We start from the raw sequence: 14220 nt of genomic DNA on the forward strand, positions 1-14220 counted from the left end.
CAACATACTATACTATAACTTTTTTTGTACTTTTTATCGACATACTATACTATGACTTTTTTTCAACATACTATGACTTTTTTTTTTCATATTAACCCTACACATACTATATGACTTTTTCGACATACTATACTATGACTTTTTATTTTTCTCTTTTTACATACTATACTATGACTCCTTTTCGGAACATAGTATATATTATGACTTTTTTTTTGACATACAACACTGATTTTTGTATCTTTTATAATACTATTTTTTAAACATACTATACTATTACTGTTTTTAAACTGTTTTTCATCATACTTCTTTCTGAGTACCTGCCACTGCTGAAGCTGAAGGCACTGCAGATAATCTCTAAATTATACATACAATACAAACTACACAACAAAACAACAAACACACACAACCAACCACAAAAAACACAACAAACACAACAAACACAAAAAAACAAACAACACCAACAACAAAAAACAACAACAAAAACACACAACAAACAACAACAACACAAAAAAACAACAAAACAACACAACAACACAAACACAACAACAACAAACAAACACCGCAGATTGCATACATCTACTCCATGAAGATATTGCTGCTATCTGCCATCTCTCAGATCTGTACACCTCCAAGACACTGAGCGGCAGAAACTATTCTCACATTCCTACCCTGGAAACCTATGTTTGGATCTTCTCCCCTCGCAATGAGGTGTCCATCAGAATCTCACAAACCTGGCCATAGCTCAGGGGTTAGAGCACTGGTCTTGTAAACCAGGTAAAGGTCAAATCTCTCTGGGCTCCAATCATACCTTAATTTCTTTGCTTGATCATTAAAGACCTATCTTCCTAGTCACTACACCTTACACTCACCATCACCTCCCATTGACACACAGTGCTTAAACTACTTTAAAACATATTTATCATATAACTGGTTTTGTATATATTGCACTATTAGGACTTCTTTTCACTATCATACTAGCACTTAAATTTTTATACTTTCAACTTACTATACTCATGATTTTTCTGACATACCTACATATGAATCATTTGTGTACTTCTTTTCTCACTTACTTATACTACATTTTTTCTCTGACATACTATTATACTCATGACTCTTTTTGTATCTTTTTCACATACTACACTGCTAGACTTTCGTACTTCTTTCTATACCACCATGCTATACCTTTCCAACATACTTCATCTTCTCAAACTTTCTTTGTACCTTTCATACACTTTTCTATGCTTTTTCAACATACTATACTATACGACTTTTCGGTCACTATACTATTTCTTTTTTTTTTTTAACTTTTCACCAACCGTGATCCCGGAATTTCTCTGCAACAGTACAGTAGATATTTCCGCCCTAGTCACTACACTTTGTACCCATCATCACTCCGCCCATTGCAGCACACTGTGCTTAAACCACTTAAAAGATATTTACCACATACTGGTTTTGTATATATTGTAATTTTTACTATATATTGTAAAATTGGTTACTTTTTTTACTTTCTCATACAATATACTATGACCTTTCTTTCTCAACATTACTACACTCATGACTCTTTTTCAGCCACACTATACTAAGGACCTTGTACTTCTTTTTTTTTCTGACACACTATAATATTACTCTTTTAGTATACATACTAGACTTTTTGTACTTTTTCTAAAATAATTTTACATACTTAATTTTGTTGCATACTACTCATACTTTTCCTTTTTTCTCTACATACTCATACTTACACTTTTGTGTACTTTACTACATATACATACTATGACTTTTTGTCTATATTACTCATACTACTGACTTTTTGTACTTTTTTCGGCTAAAATTATACTATACTCTTTTCACATAGTACAATATGACTTTTTTGTACTTTTTGACATACATACTTTAAACGGACATACATTACTTTTAACTTTCTCATCATACTCTCTGAAAATGCGCCAAGCATCACTAAGAGCATAGATGCAGAGCTAACCCTCTACGAAGTTGATACATACAATACTATGACCTTTTTGTACTTTTTCTACAACTTATTTTTTTTTGACATTACTACCCTATGACTTTTTCTACTTTTTTTGGACACTCATAACTATGACTTTTTTTTCACTCCTATTTCATTATAGCATGACTTTTTTTCCCACACACTATACTATGATTTTTTCTGACATACTATTTTATGACTTTTTGTAACTCTTTTTAGGACTTACTATAATTATGTTTTTTTTCTGACATAACTATACTCTTATGACTTTTTTGTATTTAGTCAGTCTTATATACTATAATGTTTTTTTTGACATACTATTACTCATATGACTTTTTTCGACATACTCATGATTTTGTGACTTTTTTTCAACATTGCATTATTATGACCCTTTGACATACAATACTGGTTTTCTTATTACTTTTTTTCTGAACTTACTATACTATGACTTTTTTTACTTTTTTTCCATGATACTATCACTAATTGCTTTTTAACTTTTTCACTAGCACTTTCTGGCATGCTTGTTGCCATCAAGGAAAGACTGAGAGTAGGCAGACCGTGAGCAAATTACTCCACCGCTTAGAAGATATTCATGATCACCGCCAGCCTCTGTGCACACTGTGCCTAAGCATAATGGAGGTGACGCAGGAAAGATTTTAGCCGTATCCTGTTTTGTAAATATGTGAAATAATATGTTTGTAATATCTCTCCCTTTGTCAGTAGGTGTTAATTATTCTAACCCTACTTTATAGCTCCTAGGTTGTTCTTGGCCCTGCAATACTAGAGCTAGGAGTTCAGATCTCAACTACTCTGGGGCCTTAATTGTATCCTGCAATTTCTCCTTTGTGGATCAATACAGTATCTATCTATTTGTCTACTTTCTATAATTTTACTTCGACCTTAACAATACTATGACTTTTTGTACTTTATCGGTAAAGGAAGAAAGAGAGAAAAAAAAAAAAAAAAAAAAAAAAAAAAAAAAACAAAAAAAAAAAAAAAAAAAAAAAAAAAAGGCACTTAATGTTCCATTTTTCATACTATACTATGACTTTTTTGTACTTTTATCGACATACTATACTATGACTTTTGTCGACTACTATACTACAATAGGTTTTGTCAACATACTATACTATGACTTTTTTTGTACTTTTTCGACACACTATACTATGACTTTTTCGACATAGTATACTATGACTTTTTGTACTTTTTAACATACTATACTGTTTAAACATACTATACTATTACTGTTTTTAAACTGTTTTTCATCATACTGTCTCGTAGCGCTGCTGCCACTGCTGAGACAAGAGCAGACTGCAGGAGTACCATCCCCTCTGCTGAGAGTTGATACATACAATGACTATGACTTTTTTGTACTTTTTCTACATACTATAATTTTTTTGACATACTATTCTATGACTTTTTCTACTTTTTTTGACACTATACTATGACTTTTTTCGACTATTATAACGATGACTTTTTTCCACACACTATGCTAAAACTTTTTTTCGACATACTATTTTATGACTTTTTGGGTACTTTTTTGACACTATACTATGATTTTTTCGACATACTATACTATGACTTTTTTGTACTTGTTCTACATACTATAATTTTTTTGACATACTATACTATGACTTTTTTTCTACATACTATGATTTTTTTGTGACTTTTTTCAACAAAGTATACGATGACTTTTTTGACACAACACTGGAGTTTTGTATTACTTTTTCGACTTACACTATGACTTTTTTTTTTTACTTTTTACGACATACTATACTATGACTGTTTTTAAACTGTTTTCATCATACTTTCCTGGTACGCTGCTGCCACTGCTGAGACGAACGCAGACTGCAGAGTACCATCTACTCTGCTGAGAAGATGATTTGCTGCTATCTGCCGTTCTCCAGGATCTGGCGCCCCAGGACACTGAGGCAGGCAGGAAAGATTCTAGCCGATCCCTCTCACCCTGGAAACAATATGTTTGAATCTCTCCCCTCTGGCAGGAGGTGTCCATCAGAATCTCTCCTAACCCTGGCTATATAGCTCAGGGGTTAGAGCACCTGGTCTTATAAACCATGGGGTTGTGAGTTCAGATCTCACTGGGGCCTAATTGCATCCTGGGATTTCTCCTTGGGGATCAACAAAGTATTATCTATCTGCTCCTACTCTTTACGCCACCATCACTTGCCCATTGCACACAGTCTTAAGCTATTTAGTATGTACTGGTTTTTGTATATATGGCTGAAGACAAGAGCGAACTGCTGGAAGTTGATACATACTGTACTATGACTTTTTTGTACTTTTTACCACAGACTATAATTTTTTTTGACATACTATACTATGTCTTTTGACTTTTGTCGACATACTATACTATGACTTTTTCAACATACTATACTATGACTTTTTTCCAACATACTATAATATAACTTTTTTGTACTTTTATCGACATACTATACTATGACTTTTTTCAACATACTATACTATGACTTTTTTGTACTTTTATCGACATACTATACTATGACTTTTTTCAACATACTATATTATGATTTTTTTTTCGACACACTATACTATGACTTTTTTTTCGACATACTATACTATGACTTTTTTCGACATACTATGATTTTTTTGTGACTTTTTTCTGCCATCTCTCCAGGATCTGTACACCTCCAAGACACTGAGGCGGGCATGAACGATTCTAGCCGATCCCTCTCACCCTGGAAACTCTATGTTTGGATCTCTCCCCTCTGGCACGAGGTGTCCATCAGAATCCCTAATACCCTGGCTCCATAGCTCAGGGGTTAGAGCACTGGTCTTGTAAACCAGGGGTTGTGAGTTCAAATCTCTCTGTGGCCTAATCACATACTGGAATTTCCTTTGCTGATCATTGAAGTATCTATCTTCCCCTAGTCACTACACTTTGCACTTACCATCACCTGCCCATTGCACACAGAGCTTAAACTGCTTAAAAACATATTTATCATATACTGGTTTTGTATATATTGTACTATGACTTTTTTTATTTATTGACATACTATACTATGAATTTTTTATACTTTTTTCGACTTACTATACTATGATTTTTTTCTGACATACTATACTATGACTTTTTTGTACTCCTTTTCGACTTACTATACTATGATTTTTTTCTGACATACTATACTATGACTTTTTTGTACTTTTTTCGACATACTATACTATGACTTTTTTGTACTTTTTTCGACACACTATGCTATGACTTTTTTCAACATACTATTCTCTGACTTTTTTTGTACTTTTTATGACACTATACTATGACTTTTTTTTCAACATACTATACTATGACTTTTTTAACTTTTGACTAATCGCATCCTGGAATTTCCTTTGGTAATCATTAAAGTATATATTTGCCCCTAGTACTACACTTTGTACTCATCATCACCTGCCCCTTTGCGCACTGCGTTAAACTACTTAAAAAAGATATTTATCATATACTGGTTTTGTATATATATTGTAATTTTATTATATATTGTAAATATTTGTTACTTTTTTTACTTTTTCGACATACTATGACTCTTTTCAACATACCACTATGACTTTTTCGCGCACTATACTATGACTTTTTTGTACTTTTCGCGCCACACTATAATATTACTTTTTTCGACATACCATACTATGACTTTTGTACTTTTCACGACAACTATAATATTACTTTTTCGACATACTATACAGACTTTTTGTACTTTTATCGACATACTAATATACTATGATTTTTGTAGACAACTACAACTATGACTTTTTTGTCAGAGCCTATACTATGTAAACTTTTTTGTACTTTTTTCCACACTATACTATGACTTTTTGTTTTCGACACACTATACTATGACTTTTTTTTAGAAAAGTATACTATGACTTTTGTACTTTTTGACATACTATACTGTTTAAACATACTATACTATTACTGTTTTTAAACTGTTTTCCGATCATACTCTCTGGTGCTGCTGCTGCTGCCACTGCTGAAGACAAAGAACAGACTGCAGAGTACCATCCTCTGCTGAGGAGTTGATTACATACAATCACTATGTTTTTTGTACTTTTTCATACATACTATAATTTTTTTGACATACTATTCTATGACTTTTTCTACTTTTTTGACACTATACTATGACTTTTTTCGACTATTATACGATGACTTTTTTCCACACACTAATACTAAACTTTTTTCGACATACTATTTTATGACTTTTTTGTTACTTTTTATGACACTATACTATGATTTTTTTCGACATACTATACTATGACTTTTTTGTACTTGTTCTACATACTATAATTTTTTTGACATACTATACTATGACTTTTTCTACATACTATGATTTTTGTGACTTTTTTCAACATAGTATACTCTATGACTTTTTGACATACAACGTATGTTTTCTTATTACTTTTTTTGACTTACTACACTATGAGTTTTTTTTTACTTTTTTCGACATACTATACTATGACTGTTTTTTAAACTGTTTTTCATCATACTTTCGGTGCGCTGCTGCCACTGCTGAAGACGAGCAGACTGCAGAGTACCATCTACTCTGCTGAGAAGATGATTTGCTGCTATCTGCCGTCTCTCAGGATCTGACAGCCTCCAGGACACTGAGGCGGGCATGAAAGATTCTAGCCGATCCCCTCACCCTGGAAACAATATGTTTGGATCTCTCCCCTCTGGCACGAGGTGTCCATCAAAATCCTCATAACCCTGGCTCCATAGCTCAGGGGTTAGAGAACTGGTCTTGGAAAACCCGGAGTTGTGAGTTCAAATCTCTCGGGGCCTTATCACATACTCGAATTTCCTTTGCTGATCATTAAAGTATCTATCTTCCCCTAGTCACTACACTTTGCACTTACCATCACCTGCCCATTGCACACAGGGCTTAAACTGCTTAAAACATATTTATCATATACTGGTTTTGTATATATTGTACTATGACTTTTTTATTTATTGACATACTATACTAAGGATTTTTTATACTTTTTCGCTTACTATACTATGATTTTTTCTGACATACTATACTATGACTTTTTTGTACTCCTTTTCGACTTACTATACTATGATTTTTTTCTGACATACTATACTATGACTTTTTTGTACTTTTTTCGACATACTATACTATGACTTTTTTGTACTTTTTTCGACACACTATGCTATGACTTTTTTCAACATACTATTCTCTGACTTTTTTTGTACTTTTTTTTATGACACTATACTATGACTTTTTTTTCAACATACTATACTATGACTTTTTTTAACTTTTGACTAATCGCATCCTGGATTTCCTTTCCTGATTTTCATAAAATCTATCTCCCCTAGTCACTACACTTTGCACTTACCATCACCTGCCCATTGCACACAGTGCTTAAACTGCTTAAAAACATATTTATCATATACTGGTTTTGTATATATTGTACTATGACTTTTTTATTTATTGACATACTACACTATGAATTTTTATACTTTTCGACTTACTATACTATGATTTTTTCTGACATACTATACTATGACTTTTTGTACCTTTCGACTTACTATACTATAACTTTTGTCGACATACTATACTATGACTTTTTCAACATACTATACTATGACTTTTTTTCAACATACTATACTATAACTTTTTTGTACTTTTATCGACATACTATACTATGACTTTTTTCAACATACTATACTATGACTTTTTTGTACTTTTATCGACATACTATACTATGACTTTTTTCAACATACTATGTTATGATTTTTTTTCCGACACACTATACTATGACTTTTTTTTCGTCATACTATACTATGACTTTTTTTTCGACATAGTATATTATGACTTTTTTGTACTTTTTTCGATACACTATACTATGACTTTTTTTTTCGACACACTATACTATGACTTTTTTTCGGCTAATACTACTCATGACTTTTTTTTCGCATACTATGATTTTTTGTGACTGTTTTCAACATAGTATACTATGACTTTTTTGACATACAACACTGAGTTTTGTATTACTTTTTTCGACATACTATACTATGACTGTTTTTTAAACTGTTTTTCATCATACTTTCTGGTACGCTGCTGCCACTGCTGAAGACGAGAGCAGACTGCAGAGTACCATCTACTCTGCTGAGAAGATGATTTGCTGCTATCTGCCATCTCTCCAGGATCTGTACACCTCCAAGACACTGAGGCGGGCATGAACGATTCTAGCCGATCCCTCTCACCCTGGAAACTCTATGTTTGGATCTCCCTTCCTGGCACGAGGTGTCCATCAGAATCCCCATAACCTAACCCGGCTCCATAGCTCAGGGGTTAGAGCACTGGTCTTGTAAACCAGGGTGCGTGAGTTCAAATCTCTCTGGGGCCTTATCACATACTGGAATTTCCTTTGCTGATCATTAAAGTATCTATCTTCCCCTAGTCACTACACTTTGCACTTACCATCACCTGCCCATTGCACACAGTGCTTAAACTGCTTAAAAACATATTTATCATATACTGGTTTTGTATATATTGTACTATGACTTTTTTTATTTATTGACATACTATACTATGAATTTTTTATACTTTTTTCGACTTACTATACTATGATTTTTTCTGACATACTATACTATGACTTTTTTGTACTCCTTTTCGACTTACTATACTATGATTTTTTTCTGACATACTATACTATGACTTTTTTGTACTTTTTTCGACATACTATACTATGACTTTTTTGTACTTTTTTCGACACACTATGCTATGACTTTTTTCAACATACTATTCTCTGACTTTTTTTGTACTTTTTTTGACACTATACTATGACTTTTTTTTCAACATACTATACTATGACTTTTTTTACTTTTGACTAATCGCATCCTGGAATTTCCTTTCCTGATCATTAAAGTATCTATCTTCCCCTAGTCACTACACTTTGCACTTACCATCACCTGCCCATTGCACACAGTGCTTAAACTGCTTAAAAACATATTTATCATATACTGGTTTTGTATATATTGTACTATGACTTTTTTTATTTATTGACATACTACACTATGAATTTTTTATACTTTTTTCGACTTACTATACTATGATTTTTTTCTGACATACTATACTATGACTTTTTTGTACTCCTTTTCGACTTACTATACTATAACTTTTGTCGACATACTATACTATGACTTTTTCAACATACTATACTATGACTTTTTTTCAACATACTATACTATAACTTTTTTGTACTTTTATCGACATACTATACTATGACTTTTTTCAACATACTATACTATGACTTTTTTGTACTTTTATCGACATACTATACTATGACTTTTTTCAACATACTATGTTATGATTTTTTTTCCGACACACTATACTATGACTTTTTTTTCGTCATACTATACTATGACTTTTTTTTCGACATAGTATATTATGACTTTTTTGTACTTTTTTCGATACACTATACTATGACTTTTTTTTTCGACACACTATACTATGACTTTTTTTTCGACATACTATACTATGACTTTTTTCGACATACTATGATTTTTTTGTGACTGTTTTCAACATAGTATACTATGACTTTTTTTGACATACAACACTGAGTTTTGTATTACTTTTTTCGACATACTATACTATGACTGTTTTTTAAACTGTTTTTCATCATACTTTCTGGTACGCTGCTGCCACTGCTGAAGACGAGAGCAGACTGCAGAGTACCATCTACTCTGCTGAGAAGATGATTTGCTGCTATCTGCCATCTCTCCAGGATCTGTACACCTCCAAGACACTGAGGCGGGCATGAACGATTCTAGCCGATCCCTCTCACCCTGGAAACTCTATGTTTGGATCTCTCCCCTCTGGCACGAGGTGTCCATCAGAATCCCTCATAACCCTGGCTCCATAGCTCAGGGGTTAGAGCACTGGTCTTGTAAACCAGGGGTCGTGAGTTCAAATCTCTCTGGGGCCTAATCACATACTGGAATTTCCTTTGCTGATCATTAAAGTATCTATCTTCCCCTAGTCACTACACTTTGCACTTACCATCACCTGCCCATTGCACACAGTGCTTAAACTGCTTAAAAACATATTTATCATATACTGGTTTTGTATATATTGTACTATGACTTTTTTTATTTATTGACATACTATACTATGAATTTTTTATACTTTTTTCGACTTACTATACTATGATTTTTTCTGACATACTATACTATGACTTTTTTGTACTCCTTTTCGACTTACTATACTATGATTTTTTTCTGACATACTATACTATGACTTTTTTGTACTTTTGTCGACATACTATACTATGACTTTTTCAACATACTATACTATGACTTTTTTTCAACATACTATACTATAACTTTTTTGTACTTTTATCGACATACTATACTATGACTTTTTTCAACATACTATACTATGACTTTTTTGTACTTTTATCGACATACTATACTATGACTTTTTTCAACATACTATATTATGATTTTTTTTTCGACACACTATACTATGACTTTTTTTTCGACATACTATACTATGACTTTTTTCGACATACTATGATTTTTTTGTGACTTTTTTCAACATAGTATACTATGACTTTTTTTGACATACAACACTGAGTTTTGTATTACTTTTTTCGACATACTGTACTATGACTGTTTTTTAAACTGTTTTTCATCATACTTTCTGGTACGCTGCTGCCACTGCTGAAGACGAGAGCAGACTGCAGAGTACCATCCACTCTGCTGAGAAGATGATTTGCTGCTATCTGCCATCTCTCCAGGATCTGTACACCTCCAAGACACTGAGGCGGGCATGAACGATTCTAGCCGATCCCTCTCACCCTGGAAACTCTATGGAATCTCTCCCCTCTGGCACGAGGTGTCCATCAGAATCCCTCATAACCCTGGCTCCATAGCTCAGGGGTTAGAGCACTGGTCTTGTAAACCAGGGGTCGTGAGTTCAAATCTCTCTGGGGCCTAATCACATACTGGAATTTCCTTTGCTGATCATTAAAGTATCTATCTTCCCCTAGTCACTACACTTTGCACTTACCATCACCTGCCCATTGCACACAGTGCTTAAACTGCTTAAAAACATATTTATCATATACTGGTTTTGTATATATTGTACTATGACTTTTTTTATTTATTGACATACTATACTATGAATTTTTTATACTTTTTTCGACTTACTATACTATGATTTTTTCTGACATACTATACTATGACTTTTTTGTACTTTTGTCGACATACTATACTATGACTTTTTCAACATACTATACTATGACTTTTTTTCAACATACTATACTATAACTTTTTTGTACTTTTATCGACATACTATACTATGACTTTTTTCAACATACTATACTATGACTTTTTAGTACTTTTATCGACATACTATACTATGACTTTTTTCAACATACTATATTATGATTTTTTTTTCGACACACTATACTATGACTTTTTTTTCGACATACTATACTATGACTTTTTTCGACATACTATGATTTTTTTGTGACTTTTTTCAACATAGTATACTATGACTTTTTTTGACATACAACACTGAGTTTTGTATTACTTTTTTTGACATACTGTACTATGACTGTTTTTTAAACTGTTTTTCATCATACTTTCTGGTACGCTGCTGCCACTGCTGAAGACGAGAGCAGACTGCAGAGTACCATCCACTCTGCTGAGAAGATGATTTGCTGCTATCTGCCGTCTCTCCAGGATCTGTAGCCTCCAGGACACTGAGGCGGGCAGGAACGATTCTAGCCGATCCCTCTCACCCTGGAAACAATATGTTTGAATCTCTCCCCTCTGGCACGAGGTGTCCATCAGAAACCTCCTCCTAACACTGGCTACACTGGCCTAATCACATCCTGGAATTTCCTTTGGTAATCAATAAAGTATCTATCTGCTCCTAGTCACTACAATTTGCACTTACCATCACCTGCCCATTGCACACAGTGCTTAAACTACTTAAAAAGATATTTATCATATACTGGTTTTGTATATATTGTAATTTTTATTATATATTGTAAATATTTGTTACTTTTTTTTTACTTTTTTGACATACTATACTATGACTCTTTTCAACATACTACACTATGACTTTTTTCGACATACTATACTATGACTTTTTTCGACACACTATACTATGACTTTTTTCGACATACTACACATCGACTTTTTTTTACTTTTTGCGACATACTATACTATTTAAACATACTATACTATGACTGTTTTTTAAATTGTTTTTCATCATACTGTCTGGTACGCTGCTGAAGACAAGAGCAGACAGCAGTGTACCATCCCCTCTGCTGAGAAGTTGATACATACTATACTATGACCATTTTGTACTTTTTTCAACTTACTATACTATGACTTTTTTGAACTTTTTTTGACACACTATACTATGACTTTTTTCTGACATACTATATTATGAATTTTTTGTACTTTTTTCGACATACTATACTATGACTTTTTTCAACATACTATACTATGACTTTTTTCGACATACTGCACTATGACTTGACTTTTTTTGACATACTATACTATGACTTTTTTTTTCATCATACTTTCTGGTACGCTGCTGCCACTGCTGAAGACAAGAGCAGACAGCAGAGTACCATCCACTCTGCTGAGAAGTTGATACATACTATACTATGATTTTTTTTTTTACTTTTTCTACATACTATAATTTTCTTTGACATACTATACTGTCTTTTTTCGACATACTGTACTATGACTTTTTCGACATACTATACTATGACTTTTTTGTACTTTTATCGACATACTATACTATGACTTTTTTCGACACACTATACTATGACTTTTTTGTACTTTTATCGACATACTATAGTATGACTTTTTTCAACATACTATACTATGACTTTTTTGTACTTTTTTCGACATACTATACTATGATTTTTTTGTACTTTTTTCGACATACTATACTATGACTTTTTTCAACATACTATACTATGACTTTTGTCGACATACTTACACTATGACTTTTTTGTACTTTTTTCGACATACTATGGCTATTTTTTACTTTTCACAACCTACTTACTACTACAACTTTTTTGGACATACTACACTATGATATTTTTTCGACATGCTATGATTTTTCATGACTTTTTTCAACATGCTATACTATGACTTTTTTCAACATACTATACTAACTTTTTGATGAATTTTTCAACATAATATACTGACGTTTTTACAATATACTATGCCGTTATTTGTCAAGGCATGGAAAAATGTCACAGAAGCACAATGACAACATTTTCCATTTCGGTATTTCTCCTTTCAATAAAAATGAGAAGAATGCATCTCTTACAATGGACCCTGATAAAAATGACATTGAAAAATACAGTGAATTAATTCTGTGACCAGTCAACCACTTTAGTTTTTTAGACAAATAACTCTCCGACTGTGTTTTTATTGAAGGCTGTTGCTCTCTCCAAAGATGTCGCTTCATGCATACGGCAGCAGAGATGGTGGTGAACCAATCTCGACTCACGATCGATCACGATATTGTATATAACATCAGATGGAGGATCCTTTGCTGACCTACTGCATCATATCGTCTTCAAGCTCCACCTCCTCTGTGAAGCCCTCTTTGCCTCTGCTGCTCCGATGACCCTACTGTTTTAACGTCCTTTACCTCCTTTTGTATGTACATAATTATTTAAAATAACATACATACTGGGAGTGGTGTAATACAACATTGAAATACATAGCAAACGAATATGCTGTACATCGTTAAGCATACCTGAGATAGGTGTCTAATGGCAGAGAATTGAAAATGCAACACAATTTTAATGTTTTTAATAGAGGTATTACATCATGTCAAATTGTTCTCACACCTTATATCACTGTAGAAACAACTGTATTTCTGTATGTATTTTTGCATGTATGTATGTGGGTGTACTTGCTCCTATTATTTTCCATTTTGAATTTCAAAAATAAAAGCATCTTGTGGCCAGGGGCCTGTTTCACAAAACCAAGATAAGGGATTAAGCCGGGATTTCCCAGTTATCCTTGATTCGGTTTCACGAAAGCGGAGGCACATAAATCACCATGGAGATTTATTCTGTGCAGCTAGCCTGCTCCTGACCAGGCTAACAGCCAGGATTTATTTAATCCTGTAGCCTTTTCTGATCACCCAGCAGAGGTTTTACCCTATTGTTATTATCAGCCTGGATTAAAATACAACAGGTGCATATTGCTGTTTATTTAAGTA

The 14220-nt window shown here is 33.0% G+C and overlaps 4 non-coding genes across 4 annotated transcripts; all 4 read left to right on the forward strand.

Annotated features, from left to right (window-relative positions):
- The first annotated feature begins 4764 nt into the window (after positions 1 to 4764).
- trnat-ugu lies at positions 4765 to 4837 on the forward strand. The gene has a single exon. It is a non-coding gene; the product is annotated as a tRNA-Thr (tRNA).
- Positions 4838 to 8283: 3446 nt separating this feature from the next.
- trnat-ugu lies at positions 8284 to 8356 on the forward strand. The gene has a single exon. It is a non-coding gene; the product is annotated as a tRNA-Thr (tRNA).
- A 1508-nt stretch (positions 8357 to 9864) lies between these two features.
- Positions 9865 to 9937, forward strand: trnat-ugu. The gene has a single exon. It is a non-coding gene; the product is annotated as a tRNA-Thr (tRNA).
- A 938-nt stretch (positions 9938 to 10875) lies between these two features.
- trnat-ugu lies at positions 10876 to 10948 on the forward strand. The gene has a single exon. It is a non-coding gene; the product is annotated as a tRNA-Thr (tRNA).
- The last annotated feature ends 3272 nt before the right edge of the window (positions 10949 to 14220 follow it).

Source organism: Perca fluviatilis, chromosome 23 (assembly GCF_010015445.1).
Source record: "Perca fluviatilis chromosome 23, GENO_Pfluv_1.0, whole genome shotgun sequence".
Taxonomy (NCBI): Eukaryota; Metazoa; Chordata; class Actinopteri; order Perciformes; family Percidae; genus Perca; species Perca fluviatilis.